General features: G+C 36.1%; 1 protein-coding gene across 8 annotated transcripts in view; it reads left to right on the top strand.

The window, feature by feature from the left end:
- The window catches only part of CNTLN (centlein), a 367082-nt gene that overhangs the window by 209098 nt on the left and 139616 nt on the right, over positions 1 to 18368 (top strand). The window lies entirely within an intron of this gene.

Raw genomic sequence — 18368 nt, 5'->3', positions numbered from 1 at the left:
GATTTGGGTGGGGACACAGCTAAACCATATCACTACTGAATGGTATTTTCACTGTATGTAGAATTATAACTTAGCAATTGTTTTTCTTCAGCACTTGAAAAAATTGCTACTTCCTTTTGGCCTCTGTTGTTTCTGATGCAGCATGCACTATTGAGTCTTTGTTCCACTACTGGTAATGCATCATTCTGTTTACTTGCTTTCAATCATTTTTCCTTTCTCTTTACTCTTCAGAAGTTTGGTCATAACATGTCTTGGCATGGATTTGTTTGGATTTATCCTATTTGGGTTTCTGTTTCCTGAATCCCTAGGTTTGTGACTTTTGTCAAATTTGGGAAATTTTTGTCATTATTTCTTTAAATCCTTTTTAAACCCTACATTTCTTTTCCTTTGACAATTCTAATGACATGAATGCCAGATCTTTTATTATTGTCCTACAGGTCACAGAGAGTCTCTTCAGTTTATTTTTCAGCCTTTCAGTCTAATTTTGTCTCAGTTATTCAGATTTGGTAATTTCTATTGTGTCTTCAAGTTTGCTGATTGTCTCTTCTCTCACGAGCTCATGCAGCAAGTTTTTAATTTTGGCTATTGTAATTTTTAGTTCTAAAATTTCCATTGGGTTCTTCTTTGTATATAATTCTTTATTTGCTTACAGTTTCTATTTAATTTATTTTAAGAGTGTTCTTTAATGGTTCACTGGAGCATTTTAATTATGGCTGCCTTAAAGTTGTTGTCAAGTAGTTCTGACATATGTGTTATATCATGGTGGTGGCATCCTTTGAGTATAATTTCATCCTTTGATTATAGATTTTTCTTGTACTTGGTATGATGAATTATTTTTTAATTGTCTCCTGGACATTTGGACTACAGATGTTTCTCAACATACCTTGGGTTATGTCCAGATAAATCCATCATAAGTTGAAAATATCATAGGTCAAAAATGTTGCTGGGCACAGTGGCTCACACCTGTAATCCCAGTACTTTGGGAGGCTTAGACGGGCAGATCACTTGAGGTCAGGGGTTCGAGACCAGCCTGGACAACATGGTGAAACCCCATCTGTACTAAAAATACAAAGATTAGCCAGGCGTGGTGGCTCATGCCTGTAATCTCAGCTACTCAGGAGGCTGAGGCAGGAGAATCGCTTGAACCCGGGAGGTGGAGGTTGTAGTGAACTGAGATCATGCCATTGCACTCCAACCTGAGTCTGGGCGACAGAGTAAGACTCTGTCTCAAAAAAAGAAAGAAAAGAAAATGTATTGAATACATGTAAACTATCAGACATCATAGCTTAGCCTAGACTACCTTAAAATTCTCAGAACACTTACATTAGTTTACAGTTGGGCAAAATTATCTAACACAAACCCATTTTATTTTATTTTATTTTATTTATATATATTTTTCGAGACAGAGTCTCGCTGTGTCACTCAGACTGCAGTGCAGTGGTACCATCTTGGCTCACTGCAACCTCTGCCTCCCGGGTTCAAGGGATTCTCCTGCCTCAGCCTCCCGAGTAGCTGGGGCTACAGGAGCTAGCCACCACTTCTGGCTATTTTTTGTAGTTTTAGTAGAAATGGGGTTTCACCATGTTGGCCAGTCTGGCATTGAACTCCTGACCTCAAGTGATCTGCCTGCCTCCACCTCCCAAAGTGCTGGGATTACAGGCATGAGCCACTGCGCCTTGCCAAAATCCATTGTACTGAGTATCTCATATGTCACTTATCTCCAGCCTGGGGAAAGATCAGAATTCAAAATTTGAAGTACGTTAAAATTGCGAAAGCTTTACACCATCATAAAGTTGAAAAATCGTAAGGAGAAGCATTGTAAGTCAGTGATTATCTGTGTTATATTTTGAGACTCTGGGTCTTATTTAAATCTTTTATTTTAACAGGCCTCTGATGATATCATGCCTGAGGGAAAAGGTCACCTCAATACTACTAGGAAAAGGTGAAAGGTGGGAGCCTTACTCCTCCCTTTTACCTCTTAACTTTTCCTCTGCTGATATTGCATTGAGAGAGTATGAAGGGGTTACTGCTTAGTGTTGGTGAAAGAACAGGCTTCTCACTCTGCTTTCTTTTTTTCTATTTGTTTTTGCGACGGAGTCTTGCTCTGTCAGCCAGGCTGGATTACAGTGGAGTGATTTTGGCTCACTGCAGCCTCCGCCTCCCGGGTTCAAGTAATCTCCTGCCTCAGCCTCCCGAGTAGCTGGGATTGTAGGTGTGCACCACCATGCCCAGCAAATTTTTGTATTTTCCATAGAGACAGGGTTTCACCATGTTGTCCAGACTGGTCTCGAGCTCTGACCTCAAGTGATCCACCTGCCTTGGCCTCCCAAAGTGCTGGGATTACAGGTGTGAGCCACCATGCCTGGCCCTCACTCTGCTTTCATTGACAGAGTGCTTTTTGTTTTGTTTTTCCCCCCAGTTGATTATGGTTGGGGTAGGGTGGGCATGATGAGCAGGGTTTTTGTTTTACTGGTCCTCCCCTTTCCTGGTCCTTTGGCTAGAGAGAGTAGGCTTTCCTTGAAGCATTTTTTGTTTATGTTCATTGGCACTTCTAGGAGGTGAGTTTCTCTGGGAACTAGGTTGGGTATGTAGGAGGAAAGAAGAAAACTCAAGGAACTCACCACTGTGAGTCACTTCTCTAATGTTGTTCCTCTTCTCCTGAGTTCCATATTCTATCCTTTTCCCTGCTTTTCAAAGTCTCATGTTTGTTGTATTATTTTCTGGGTTTTTATAATTAATTAGCAGGAGGAATAGAGATAAATACATCTACTCCTTGTTGGGAAACAGAAGTTTCAGCTTGGTTTTCTATGGGCCAGGCAGTCTTACTTGAGTAATTCATTAATATCTAGTTTCATACTCAGTCTTAACTATTTAAGTAATAAGATTTACCCCTTTTTCTGTAGTAATAAGTTTCTTTTAAATGTAAGGTTAGAATCTACAAAAAAAGGATATACTATTAATACTACCTTTAAACCAAATTTAAATAGTACTTCTAAATCCAATTTTAAAAGTTAACTTTTAAAGACTTTTATAAAACATTGTATGGCAACTGTACATCAATTTACAAAATACGGTTAAAAATATAATGCTACCACTGACTGAGATTATAGAGTTTCTACCATTGAGTATGGTTAGAAATATTAGTTGCTGCTATTACATGAGAATCTGAGAATTTAAAAAACTTACATGGAATATAGTTCCTATAATATTTCATTTATATTTATAAGATATATTTATTATATCATAACTATATTTCAATAAAAAGACCAAGAACTTAGTAATCTGTGAACTGATAAATTGGCTGGTTCCTTCAGTATTTAATGAGCATTCATGTGTTCATTTATTCATTCATTCAGTATTTAAACAATATAATTCAGAGCCAGGCACTAACTAGGGGCCGAACATATAGTAAAGATTAATAGTTTCAAGCTCTAGGAAGACTTAATTTAAGTAGGGGTATCTGCCATTTGCTAGTGAGGTGAAACCATTCTTTGGAAGCTAGATAGTAAGAGGCAAACTTTCAGAAATGCCAGCAGTCTTAGTCAGCTTTCTCACTCAGTTGAAGTTGTTGCCTTACCAATGCTAAATCAGATGGAGTAGCTAACAGAGTCCAACATATGCTACCATTCTCCCAAGTGAAAGTATTAGTAAAAAAAATTTGTGTATATTCTTTCAGAATGGTGATATAAAACTGTAATAAGGGGCTCAAGTACAGCAGAAAATTAAGCTTTTCTAATCCAGCAAATTATATATTACACATTGTCAACCACAGTTGCATAATCTTGCTAGGAATCCTGGGTGTGCTGACATTCATTGTGTGTTTTCTGTGTCCTTGGCTAAATAAATCAGAAATGTACAGTGGTTTTAGTAATAGGTTTTTCTATAGTAATCTGTAGCCTATGTAAAATGCTTCAGCTGGGTACTTTTCTAGGCACAGGTAAACAGAGAGAAATAATATGTTACCCCTTTTATCAGGTCCTCATAACATAATAGAGAAGACAAGCAAAAGTGTGATTAAAAGCCATAATAGAATATTAAGGACACAAGGCAGGGAAAGCTGTATTCTGCTTGCAAGTGGAAAAAGAGCTAAAGCAAATATCTTTCTGATATAACAAAATGCCGTAGACTGGGTGGCTTAACAGACATGTATTTCTCATAGTTTTGGAGGCTGAGAAATTCAAGATCATGGTGCCAGTGGATTAGGTTCCTGATGAGGGCTCTCTTCCTGGCTTGTAGATGGCTGCCTTCTCAGTGTATTATCACATTTCAGATTTCTCGTCTTAAAAAGCCACTCAAACCATCATGAGGACCCCTTTCTATCCCTGATTGCTACTCAAAGTCCCCATCTCCAACTGTCATCACATTAGGGGTTAGAGTTTCAACTGAGTTCAAATCTGATGTATGAACACAGTTATAACTGACATATGTCATATATAACACATGTGTCACATACGGATTTTGAGGGGACCTGATTAAGTCCATAGCAATCAATATTTTAGACTATGATTTAAGGATAATTAAAGCAAGGACAGAAAAAATCTAGGCAAATTGTTAAATAACCAGGAGGTAACTAAAGGATACTTGTTCAAATTCTCGCCAGTATAGGAAAAAGCTGGTCACACTCTCTTTAAAACAAAGTTTTTCTTCAACACTCTGGCACTGTCTCTTCTGGTTTTATCTCTGTACCTCTGGCCACCTATTCACATTCTCCACTGTTACCTTTTCCCCTGAAATCAGCTGTTTACTGTTGCAGTATTTTTAAACTTTGTCGTAAGCATTCTCTGTACTTCATTTGCATATTTGCCTATGACAATCTCATCTATCATCCCGTGATTTTAGTAATTTCTTGCCGATTGACTTTCAGACCTGTGTATCTAGTATAGACCCCTCTTTCTGAACTGCAACTAAGTATGTCCAAATGTCTACACAACATCTCCCTTTGGATGTCTCACTGAGATTCAACATGTTTGACACCAAATTCATGATCTCCAAATTTATTCCCGTCCATTATTCTAAATCTTAATAAATGGTATTATAATCTATCAGTTTCCTCAAACCAGAAACCTAGGGTGCTATAAGTTTATTTATTATTTTTTTTCTGACCTCTCCTCACTGAAGTCCATACTAAGCCTTAATATTTCACATCACAAACATCCTTAGTATGTATCTTATTTCTTTCCATCCTCACTGTTAAGCCCTTATTCATACCACCACCATTTCTTCCCTAGTCAACTAGAATAAACTCATAAACATCTGCATCCACTCTTATCTCTTCATACCTATTTTCAACGGTGCTGCAGATTGACCTTTTAAACTATAATTCTGAGAATGTCTCTCATCTGTTTAAAAACTTCTAGTATCTTTCCATTGCTCTTTAAACAAATCTGAGTTCATTATATAACACACTTGAATATCAGCCCCTCCCTTTTTTTTTTTTTTTTTTTTACAATTTCTGCTTTCCCTTTTGTTTCATATCTAAAAATAAGTATGAGAATACAAAATATTTGCACAGAATTACTAATGTTTTCCTAGTTGATACTGAGAATTCTGGTAAGTTTGTCAATGAAGGCAGTTGAGCTGGAGTCAGTAGTAAAGGGGTTTTGAATTCATAATCCAAAAACTTCCATTTTATTTTATAGAAGTAGGAAATTTTACCCCCATATATTATAAGTAGATACATCTTCTTTATTTCAATGATCTTTCGGTCATTTTTTCTTAATGATAAAATGTTAGCTACAGATCAGTGGCATAACTCAGATTGGAGTACTTCTTCTCTTTGGGGTTAAATATTAAATGTGTGTTGGCCATAGTTTTAAAGAATATCCTATAAAATCAATAATAATTGCTTAAGTAGCTAAAATCAAAATATTATCCTAGGAAAGTTCAGCCATTTTTTTTCCTCTGCAAAGCAAGACTCCCAGTCTTCTCAAGCTAGAATATAATTTTCTTTTTTTTTTTTTGGTATGTAGAAATGAAGATTTTAGGAACTGCATTTTTCTGAGATGGAAATAAAATGCTTAGCAAAAAATATCTGCCAGTGATGACATATTTTGAAAACAAATGTATTTTCAGGTAACCATTAACAATATATAAATATCACATTAGTTGTATTTTAAAGCATACAGTTCGGTGGCATTTAGTGCATTCACAATATTGTTTAGCAGTGAACTTTAATTCAAAAGCATTTTCATCACCACTGAAGGAGACCCCATGCCCATTAACCAGTCAGTCTCTGTCTCCCCATTTGTCCCTTCTTCCAATTGCTGGCAACCGCTAATCTGCTTTCTGTTTCTATGGATTTACCTATTTTGAGTATTTCATATGAATAGACTCATACAATTTGTGACTTTTGTGTCTGACTTCTTTCACTTAGCATAATGTTTTCAAGATTCATCCACATTGGAGCCTGTGTCAGAAGTTCTTACTTTTTTATGGCTGAATAATATCCCTTTGTATATGTATACCACAATTTTTTTCTCCATTAATCCCTTGGTGGACATTTGGGTTCCTTCCACATTTGGCTACTCTGAATAGTGCTGCTATGAACATTTGTATACAAGGGATTGTTTGAATACCTGTTTTCAATTCTTTTGGATATAAACCTATGAGTGTAATTGCTGGGCCATATGCTAATCTATGTTTGTTTTTTATTTTTCTGTTTTTTGTAGAGTCAGGGTCTCACTTTGTTGCCTAGGCTAGTCTTGAACTCCTGGCCTCAAGTGATCCTCTCATGTCAGCCTCCCAGAGTACTGGGATTATGGGCATGAGCAACAGTGCCCTGCTTTATGTTTAATTTTTAAGGAACTGCCAAACTTTTTTTTTTTTTTTTTTTACAGTGGCTACACAGTTTTATACTGTTTGCAGTCTATGGGGGTTCTAATTTCCCCACATCCTCACCAACACTTGTTATGGTCTGTTTTTGTTTTTTTATTATTATGGCCAACATTGTAGGTTTTGATTTGCATTTTCTTAATGAGTAATGATGCTGACCATCTTTGCATGTGTTTCTTTGGCCATTTGTTTATCATCTTTGGAGAAATGTCTGTTTGTGTCCTTTACCTATTTTGAAAACTGTGTTGTTTATCTTTTTTCATTGAGTTGTGATAGTTTTTTTTTTTTTTTTTAATTGAAACGGGGTCTTGCTCTGTTGCCCAGGTTGAAGTGCAGTGGTGTGATCTTGGCTCACTGCAACCTCTGCCTCCTGGTTTCAAGCAATTATCCTGCCTCAGCTTCCTGAGTAGCTGGGATTACAGGCATGTGCCACCATGCCTGGTTAATTTTTGTGGTTTTAGTAGAGACGGGGTTTCACCATGTTGCCAACACAGACTGGTCCTGAACTCCTGACTTCAAGTAATCCACCTGCCTCGGCCTCCCAAACTGCTGGGATTACAGGTATGAGCCTCCGTGCCCGGCCATAGTTCTTTACATATTCTGGATGTTAGACATTTGCAAGAGTTTCCTCCCATTCCGTAGGCTGTATTTCCACTTTCTTGATAGTATCCTTTGATGCATGAATTTTTTTCATTTTAATGAAGTTCAGTTTGTTTATTCTTGTTGTAGCTTATGCTTTTGGTGTCATAATCTCAGAATCCGTAACAAAATCCCATAGTCAAAGATTTATCCTCATATTTTGTAGTTGTTTAATAGTTTTAACTCTTATATTTAGGTCTTTCATCTACTTTGAGTTAATTTTTTATATGTGGTGTGAAGTAGGGGGTCCAGTTTCATTTTTTACAGGTTGATATTCAGTTATCCCAAATAATAATTTCTGTAGGTTTAGAAAACAGGCTGTATGATTATGTGCAATAATTAATGAGATTGATTAATAAGATAAGAACTTGAATGTATCTGTGCTTAAGAAATCAGTCCAACAGGAAAGAGCATTGCGTATCATAAGTCAAGAGCAAATCAGAATGTTAAGGTCAGATATAATAGTTTAATCAAAAGTTGTGTAAGGTTTTCTTATCGGGTCTGTTTTAAAGAAATACAATAAACTTCAAGGCAATGTGGCAAAAGGTTTTGAATGTTAGTTACTTTGTGATTGATAATTAGGCACAAGAAACTCATACACTAAGATTGTAGCTCAGAGGACGTAAACTCATCTGTTAATTATCTGTAGGTGAGAGTGTGAAAAGTTTCAGAATAAGATTAACCTAAAACCTAATTCTTTGCTAAGTTAGAGCCCTGAAGCCTATGGTCAATTGTATTCCTCTTTTCTATGTCTTGAATGCTTCAGAGTCTGATGCAACATGACTTATAGATAGGTTTTGAGCAGTGACTCTTGATGCTCTAAAAGTACTAGGGCTTGGGACCAGGTAAACCATTATAGCTAAGTAAATAATATATGTGGAAAATGCTTTTAAACTATGGAGTTTTATAATATTAGTTACATGTAACTGAATCTGTGTGACCTTTTGTGCTGCTTTTGTTTTCCTTTGTTACTTCAATAAATATGCTGGGCACTGGAAGTAAAGTATTTAACAGAACACACGTGGCTCCTGGCCTCATAGAGCTTCAACTTATTGGAGAATGCAAATAGTAATCAATAAGCATACAGATATGTATTTCAAAATTGTGATTAATATGAAGATAAAGCTCTTCTGTGCCTTTCCATTTTTGTTTTCCCCTTATTCTTTCCACTTTTTCCCCTCTTTCCTGCCCTCCCCATATATCTAAAATATAGAAATGATTTACACATTTGTTTGCTGTATAATTAGCTTACACTGTAGGGGAGTGCGTATTTTGAGTGTGTGTGTGTGTGTGTGTGTATATATATACATATTTGTTTCTCATTTCCTACTTCCCACAGCCCCTGTCTATTTTTGCTTTCTGTCTCTATGGATTTGCCTATTCTAGGTGCTTCTTATAAGTGGAATCATATAATATTTGTCTTTTTTGTATGTGAATTATTTCATTTACTATTTCTTCAAGATTTATCTTTGTTGAACCATGTGCCAGAAGTTCCTTACTTTTTAAGGCTGAATAATATTCCATTTTATGTATATACCACATTTTGTTTATTCAGCCATTGATGGATGTTTGGGTTTTTTCTATGTTCTAGTTTTTATATTTTTTATTTGTATTATAATTTGTATTTTGCTACAAAGTCAACAGGATTCTTTGCATCCTCCATAGGCACTTGAGTAAATGGCAAGTATATTTTGGAATTTTATTTTATAACTCTTGAGATTAACTTTCAATGTTTATCCCTTAGGTTATTTTCAGACATGAGTCCATATACATATGATATTTATTTTTTGAGGACATACATATATTGTTCTAAATTTATTTACTACTATAATTTGTTTCCATATATTTTGGGCACTATATATATATATAGTATATATATATATATATATAGTATTTGAAAATTTTCTTAAAGAATTATATAGGAAAACCTTGAGCGTTATAATCATTTGATTTTTTTGTGAAAAGATAGCGAAGTTATCTTCCGTAAGTCAATTCTGTCACACGAACTCATTCTATTTTATAGTATTTTTTTCTTTAGGGTAAATAACCTTAACATTGTTGGGTTTGAACATCTGAATTGAATGCTAATGACTAAATAATAAAATTTATTTTGAATGACAGGAAACTCATACAAAGGGTTTGCTTAGTCTGGAAAGTATTTCAGGCTTTAGAATAGTTTATTTTCAGTGTAGATTAGTTGCTTCTTAAGAAACTGTTCTGAAGAAAAGAATGATATTATATATAATCAAATGTGGGAATGTTATAGGTGAAGTTATCTTCAGGTATAAAAAGGTTTTAAATTTGGTAATATATTTTCCAATATTTGTAATTTTATCTAGGGAATATGAAAACCCTTGAGAGAAAAATTTTACTCTTAAAGAGATTCTTATGATGTTTTTAAAGGTAGTGAAACAGGATACATGAATAAGGATGTTCACTGCAGCAGCTTGGTAATAGTGAACAATTAGAAGCAATCTAAATGTCTCAGCGATTCATACAAATACATCATGATACAAATACATCATGATATATTAATATAATGTTATACTCTACTGCATTTAACATGTATAAACTAGATCTAAACTTAGAAATCACAAAGTGACACTATAATTTTTAGAAATCACAAATGACACTATATATTTTTGTAGATGTATATGTAGACATACACATTCGTAAAAATATAGTGACACATAACTACACACATATGTAGACATACACGTGTGTATGTACTCCATAGACACTATACACATACATACATACTATATATTTATATACTACATACATATATAGTATTAAAACATGAACAGGAAAGATAAACACCAAATTTAAGATACTGATTATTTCCAGGGAAGGAAGAAGATAGATTATTTTATGGGGCAATACTATTTACAAATTCATTCTTTCTCAAAAATAAAAGTGACGAATTAAATATGGCATAATGTGAGTGTTTTAAAATCTAGCTGTTGTTACATTAATGTTGATTATATTATTCTCCATACTTTTTTAATGTTTGAAATATGCTTTCTATTTTTTAAAGTATGTACTAAAGTAATAATTCTACTTCTAATTAGAAACACTAAAAGGAATCTTGTATAAGAGCACATATACAAGAATGCTCACTACAGCATTGTTTGTAATTATGAAAATTTGGAGACAACCAAAATAGCAGATGATGTAACTACATAGCTAAAAATCCAAAAAAAGCCATTTAATATAATATTTTGCCCAACTCCAAACCCAAAAGTCAGTTATAGATTGATTACAGTCTAAATGTGAAGGGTTAAGCAGTAAAGCTTTTAGAGGAAAACATAGGAGAACATCTTTGTGACTTTGTAGTAGACCAAGATTTATTCCTCTCCTCTCCTCTCCTCACCTCTCCTCTCCTCTCCTCTCCTCTCCTCTCCTCTCCTCTCCTCTCCTCTCCTCTCCTCTCCTCTCCTCTCCTCTCCTCTCTCCTCCTCTCCCCTCCCCTCCCCTCCCCTCTCCTCCAACCTTCCCCTTTCCCTTCTCTCACGCCTCCCTTCCCCTTCCCGTCCCCTTCCACTCCCCTTCTCCTCCCCTTCTCCTCCTCTTCCACTCCCCCTTCCTCTTCCCTCCCCCCTCCCCTCCCCTCTCTTTTTGAAACAAGGTCTTAGTTTGTCACCCCGCTGGAGTGCAGTGGCACAATCTCAGCTCACTTCAGCCTCAACCTCCTGGGTTCAAGCAATTCTGCCACCTCAGCCCCCAAGTAGTTGGGACTACAGGTGCATGCCACCACGACTGACTACATTTTTTGTATTTTTGTAGAGATAGGGTTTTGCCATGTTGCCCAGGCTGGTCTCAAACTCCTGAGCTCAAGCAATCCATTGCTTTGGCCTCCTAAAGTTCTAGTGTGAGCTACTGCACCTGGCCAATTTCTTAAACCAGGCATAAAAAGCACTAAATAAAAATGAAAAATTGATAAATTGGCCTATGTTAAAACTGAGAACTTAATGTTCACTTAAAAATACCATTAAACGAATTAAAAGGCAACTTCCGAGTACAAAAAGATATTTTCAGTATATATGTCCAGGAAAGGAGTAGTACTCAGAATATATGAAGAATTCCTGTGACTAAATAAGAAAAGGACAGTCAACACAATAGAAAAATGAGCAAAATACTTGGACAGATATTTCACATAAGAGGACATCCAGGCCAGGCGCAGTGGCTCACGCCTGTAATCCCAGCACTTTAGGAGGCCGAGGCCGGTGGATCACGAGGTCAGGAGATCGAGACCATCCTGGCTAACACGGTGAAACCCCATCTCTACTAAAAATACAAAAAAAGAAAAATCAGTCGGGTGTGGTGGCGGGCGCCTGTAGTCCTAGCTACTCAGGAGAATGGCGTGAACCCAGGAGGCGGAGCTTACAGTGAAATGAGATCTCACCACTGCACTCCAGCCTGGGTGACAGAGTGAGACTCCGTCTCAAAAAAAAAAAAAAAAAAAAAAAAAGAGGACATCCAAATGGCCAATAAGCATATGAAAAAGTGTTCATCTTGATGTGTCTTCTTTTTCTAAGTTTTAAGTTGGAAGCTTACATCATTATGGATATTTCTTTTTTTCCAATTTAAGTATTGTATGTTGCAATATAGATATCCATCTAAGGATTGCTTTTGCTGTGCCTTACACATTTTGAAATGTATTTTAAATTTTTCTAAGTTCAATATATTTCATAATTCCTCTTGGATTCTTCTTTGAAAGTAGAATTATTTAGAAGCATTATAGAAAAATGTTATTCAGTGAAACTTGTTAAAATTTGGTACAGAAGACTGTTCAGGACCATCATCATAGGTAGGGACCACTGCAATCGGATTTTGCAGTCGAGGAGAAAATTGGACTCAACTCCTAATATGCATGGGTAAGTGGGAATTTATAGCTAAGGTAGAGGAGGCCACTGGATTGGAAAATTACTAAGAGGAAACATCGGGGATAAGGGAGATTCTGGCTAAACTGACCTTATCAGGATTTTGACTGAAGACAGGCCAGGGTGATCAGATACCACCTAGGGGTTGGTGGAGGATGAGGAACCCAATTAGATATCAACCTTGATTTATATATTGTGGTGGAAGAGATTCTTGCTAAACTGACTTAGTGGAGTTCCTTGCTAAAACTGGATTTTACAAGGAAGTGCACAGATGGGCTTAGGAGAGGGTTCAGGAGTGTGACTAAAGATTGGTTAAGCAGAGCCTCTTTGTCAGAAATAAGTTCTTTTCTTTCAAATATTTTTGGATTTTGCAGACATCCTCCTGGTATTTATTTTTAATTTTATTATTCTAATGTGGTCATAGAAGATGCTTTGCGTAATTTTAAAATGCTTTTAGCTTTATTGAGAATTGTTTTATGGCCCAGCATGTGGTCTTATCTTGGTGAATGTTCCATGGCACTTGAAAAGAATGTTTGTTTTGCTGTTCTTGGGTATGGAGTGTTTTACAAACATTCAGTTAGGTAAAGCTTTTTGATAGTGTTTTTCAGATGTTCTGTATCCTTACTTATGTCTGTCCACTTTTTCCATCAGTTACTGAGAGAGGTGTGTTAAAATCTCAGTTTAAGTATTTTCAGTTTTTTAAAACACTTTTTTAGCACAGGTTTAGAGTATCATTTACTAGAGGCTTGTTTATCTCTACTCATTAGAGTGACCCTTCTGTGTTCTCTATTGAATGCCTCTGATGTTCAACTAAGATTCTCTCTTCTCTGACTGGTCACAACTGAAATGTATCCCAATCCTGTGTGGGAAATATTCTGGGAATGTTCTGTTTATAGCTCCTGTTGTTCTTTGCCTGGCCTTGTGTTTCATACTATGATGCAAAAAAAGAAAAAAAGATTAGCCACATACTCAAAGGAATTCTTATGCAGATTTCTTTAGCTCTTTTCCACTGTAGATTCCTCCTCACTGGGTAGTATGCCTCACAAATTCTGGCTGTTTTAGACTTCCTAGACTCCAGTCTCTTGTTTCAACTCAATGAGACTGTCATGTTCTTCTTGGGACCCCTCTCCCTGTCTGGAAGGTGCTTCCAGGCAGAAATCGAGCTATCATTAAGGGCTCTATTTATTTACTTTCTCTCAGGGGTTACAATTCTGTGCTGCCTATTGTCCAGTGTCTGCATACAGTTGTTTCCTATCATTTGTCCAGTAAGAAATAGATTTTAAATTGTGGTCCTCATACCACAGTATAAGAAACACCAGTGTAAGTGAATAGTAAATCAGAGTCAGTAGATAGCCAGTGCTCATCCTGGTCAGGGGTACCAGGGCTCTGCCTCTGTCAGTTCCTCCCGCAAGCACCCACTAAGATGTGGTTTGCTGGTGCTTTTTTTGACTCAAGAACAAGGTGGTCCCTGATGTCTATACATATTTATTAAAAGTAGGGACTGTGTGTGTTCTTTCCAAAAGAAACAAGCTGTAAGTGTAAAGTATCTTTTAAGAAGCAAGAAATAACTTTTCCAACAACTGTAGCATTACCTTCTGTTGGGTTAGTGATCTGAGAGCCAAGGAAAACTAAGTTGAGTTAAGTTACACCTGCTTTTTCTTTGTGGGGCCATCTTGCTTCAGTATGTTCCACGTTCTTAAATAACAAATCAGGACCCTAATCCAAGCTTAATCATTGTGTGGTTGAGTGTATGTGTGTGCATGTGTATGTGTTCCTCCTATCAATCTGTAATGGACCTGGGAAGCTGCCAATATATATCATAAGATCCCAGTTTTTAAAATCCTTATGTGTGTGAATTGATGTTTATAATATATGAACAAAAAATGAAAGTATACACATCAAAGTATAATCATTATTTTTTTTTCCAAGAAGCATACTGAGTGAGGGGAAGGAGAGACTACCTAATTTTTACTTTAAATAACTTTTTATTGTTTTATTAATTATACCAATGATTACAACAGCTCAGTTGTTGAGTACATAAAAGTCTAGAACTAATTTATTTTCCTGGTAAATCATTCCTTTGATCATTGTGTAATGACTATCTTTATTTTTGATTTTTTCCTGTACATTTTATTTTCTTATGCTCCTGTTTTTTTAAAATTATACTTTAAGTTCTGGGATACATGTGCAGAATATGCAAGTTTGTTACATAGGTATACACGTGCCATGGTGGTTTTCTGCACCCATCAACCCATCATCTACGTTAAGTATTTCTCCTAATGCTATCCCTCCCCTAGTTCCCCATCCCCCAACAGGCCCCAGTGTGTGATGTTCCCCTTTCTATGTCCATATGTTCTCATTGTTCATCTCCCACTTATGAGTGAGAAAATGTGGTATTTGGTTTTCTGTTCTTGTGTTAGTTTGCTGAAAATGATGGTTTCCCGCTTCATCCATGTCCTGCTTCATCCATGTCCCTGCAAAGGACATGAACTCATCCTATTTTTTATGGCCGCATAGTATTCCATGGTGTATATATGCCACATTTTCTTTATCCAGTCTATCATTGACTTTGCTATTGTGAACCAGTGCTGCAATAAACATACATGTGCATGTGTCTTTATAGTAGAATGATTTATAATCCTTTGGGTGTACCCAGTAATGGGATTGCTGGGTTAACTGGTACTTCTGGTTCTAGATCCTTGAGGAATGGTCACACTGTCTTCTACAATGGTTGAACTAATTTATACTTCCACCAACAGTATAAGAACATTCCTATTTCTCCACATCCTCTCCAGCATCTGTTGTTTCCCGACTTTTTAATGATCACCATTCTAACTGGCGTGAGATGGTATCTCATTGTGGTTTTGACTTATGCTCCTTTTTAAAAATGACTTTCTTGCCTTTGATTTGATACAGTTTTTTTTTCATTTCTCTTCTGACCTCCTCTAATTTTTATTTTTTTATATTTGTTTTTCATTCTTTAAATAATTATTCTTGAAATTATAACACATCATTTATTTGACAAAGTCTAAAGTTTATCATTAGCTGTATCCTCCTACAATACAAGGACCTTAAAATGTTTAACTCTGATCTCTTTGATGATCCAATATCATTTTGTTGTTGAGAATGTTACTTCTACCTTATTTTAGCTCTGTCTTCATTCAGATATTGTTATGATCACTTTAGATAATAAATGTTTATTTAATTCCTTGTATATATTTGTTAGTGTCTTTCTTCATCACTGCTTATTTTGTTCTATACCTTGCTTTTGTGTTTATTTTCTTTTAAAATATATTAATGATTTTTTCATCTAGGATCTATGAGTAGTAAACCTTGGCATGTGAAAGATATTAGTTATTTTTCTTCTGACTTTTCTTGTTGATAGGAGAATTCTGCTGTTATTGTAGAGACCTTTAGTTGTTAGAAATGTTTTCTTCTCAATCTGGTTGATTTAAAGATTGTCTCTATCTTTGGTGTCCTGAAGTTTCACTATGATATTTCTAAGTGTGAACAGTTTTATTTACTCTCCTTGCCATTTTTTGATGCTGTTTCAATCTGTTAATTCATGTCTTCATCAGTTGTCAAATCCTGAGGTATTAATATTTTGACTGTCATCTCCCATCTATGCTCCTTCCCCCAGTCTTTCAGTTCTCTCCTTGAATAATTTCTATTAAATGCTTTCTATACTTCTTATTCCAACATATTTTGTATACCTCTACTGTTTTCCTTCCTTTACCTCCTTCTGCTGTCTTCCATTTTATCAATTTGCATTAGCTTTTTCTACTTGCTATTGAACCCATCCATTGAGTTTAAATTTCTAGTATTATGTTATTATTATCAATTTTCATTGCTTTATTTTGTATTTTTAGATATATTATTTGATTCTTTTTTCCGTTTTATAAACCCCGTTCTTTTTTAACATATGTTTATCACTTGTTTATCTTTTTAAAAACATTTTAAAAACTTTAATAGTGAAAGTAATTTTGATTGTTCTGTTATCTCCATTTTATTGTTGTATATTATCCTATTTTGGGCAGTAGGATATTTAGATTGTCATTCCTGGCTTTGAACGTGTTTATATACTTATTATTGTCTTCATGCTCGACTTCAGAATTATTTTCTGTAGTGTCTTTTCTCCCATACATTTTCTTAGGTTGTGGAAGCCTCCCTTTAGGGATGATAGTATCTTCCTGAACCCTCCAGTATACTCCGGCCGTATGTCCAGTTTTTATACTATTTTTGATTGTTCATGTTTCTGCGAATTATATGGCTTAGTTTTGAACCTATTGATTTTGGCTTGGGATTCTGATATCGTGTGGTTGACTCTGTCCTGTCCCCATACTAGGGCTGGAGAACTATTTTAATGAAACTCTAACCAGATAAGCTCAGATATTCAGGTTTTCAATCAGCAGATTGTTATCTCCCAGTTTCCTGTAGTTAGCTCATTTTTGTCTGTCAGCCAGGTAGGGCCATGGGTCTAAATGTCCATCTGATATGGTTTGGATTTGTGTCCCCGCCCAAATTTCGTGTCGCATTGTAATCCCCAGTGGTGGAGGAGGGATCTGGTGAGAAGTGACTGGATCATGTGGGCGGACTTCCCCCTTGCTGTTCCGGTGATAATGAGTTCTCGTAAGATCTGGTTGTTTAAAAGTGTGTAGCACCTCCGCCTGTGCTCTCTTCCTCCTGCTCTAGCCACGTAAGACGTGCCTGCTTCCCGTTCCCCGTCTGCCATGAATGTAAGTTTCATGAGGCCTCCTCAGCCATGCTTCCTGTACAGCCTGTGGACCTGTGGTCAATTGAACCTCTTATCTTTATAAATTACCTAGTCATAGGAGGTTTTTTTATAGCAAAGTGAAAATAGACTAATACACCATCCCTACTCAGGTCTCACATTCTGAGGTCCCCATGGGCAGTATTTGATCCTGGTCAAATACTCACCATGGTAGCTCAGTTCTGTTTTACTGGGAAGTCTTTTTGCCTTTATTTGGCATCTAGGAATTTACCATTCTTGTTTACAGTGTTATGTATTAACATTTTTCATTACTATTTTGCCTAGAATATCTGTGTGTTAGGACGTGGTTGAGCAGGGCGGGTGTGGTGGCTCATGCCTGTGATCCCAGCATTTGGGGAGGCCAAGATGAATAGGTTGTTTGAGTCTAGTAGTTCAGCCTATGCAACTTGGTAAAACCCCGACTGTACAAAAAATTAGCTGGGCATGGTGGCACACACCTGTACTCCCAACTACTTGGGAGGCTGAGGTGGGAGGATCACCTGAGCCTGGGAGGTAGGGGCTGCAGTAAGCCGTGATTGTGCCACTGCACTTCAGCCTGGGTGACAGAGTGAGACTTTGTCTAAAAACAACCAAGAAGTGGTTGAGCAATTCAATACATAATTTTTTAAATTATATAGTCTGTATTTTAAGTGTTTAGCATGTTTATTGAGATAAAGTTAACAGAAATAACTTACTTAAAATATTTGATTTTCTAGGTTCTCAGTAAATTCAATTGTAATTTTTAGGATTTGTGCATATTATTTTTTTTTGTTTTATGGAGACAAGGGCTCAATTTTTTGCCCAGGCTGTAGTACAGCAATGAAATTATAGCTTACTGTAACCTTGAAGTCTTGGGCTGAATCAATCCTACTGCCTCAGCATCCCAAGTAGCTAGGACTATAGGTGTGCATAACCGTGATGGGCTAGTTGTTGTTGTTGTTGTTGTTGTCGTTATTGTAAAGACAGGGTCTCTCTGTGTTACCCAGGCTGGTCTTGAACTTCTGGTCTCAAGTGATCATCTTGCCTTGGCTCTCTAAAATTCTGGAATTACAGGTGTGAGCCACCGTGCCCAGCCTGTGAATATTATTGATGTATTTTTGCTTTCATTTTACTATTCTCCATTTTATATACTTTAAAATATCTTTACTGACTTGGTTTGATATATTATTTAAAATGTATTTAAATATATATGTTTGATATATCATTTTTTAAATAAAACAATATGGTTTTAAGTAAATGTTTAT

The sequence above is a fragment of the Macaca mulatta genome, chromosome 15, assembly GCF_049350105.2.
Source record: "Macaca mulatta isolate MMU2019108-1 chromosome 15, T2T-MMU8v2.0, whole genome shotgun sequence".
NCBI lineage: Eukaryota > Metazoa > Chordata > Mammalia > Primates > Cercopithecidae > Macaca > Macaca mulatta.
This window is presented reverse-complemented; position numbering and strand designations above follow the sequence as displayed.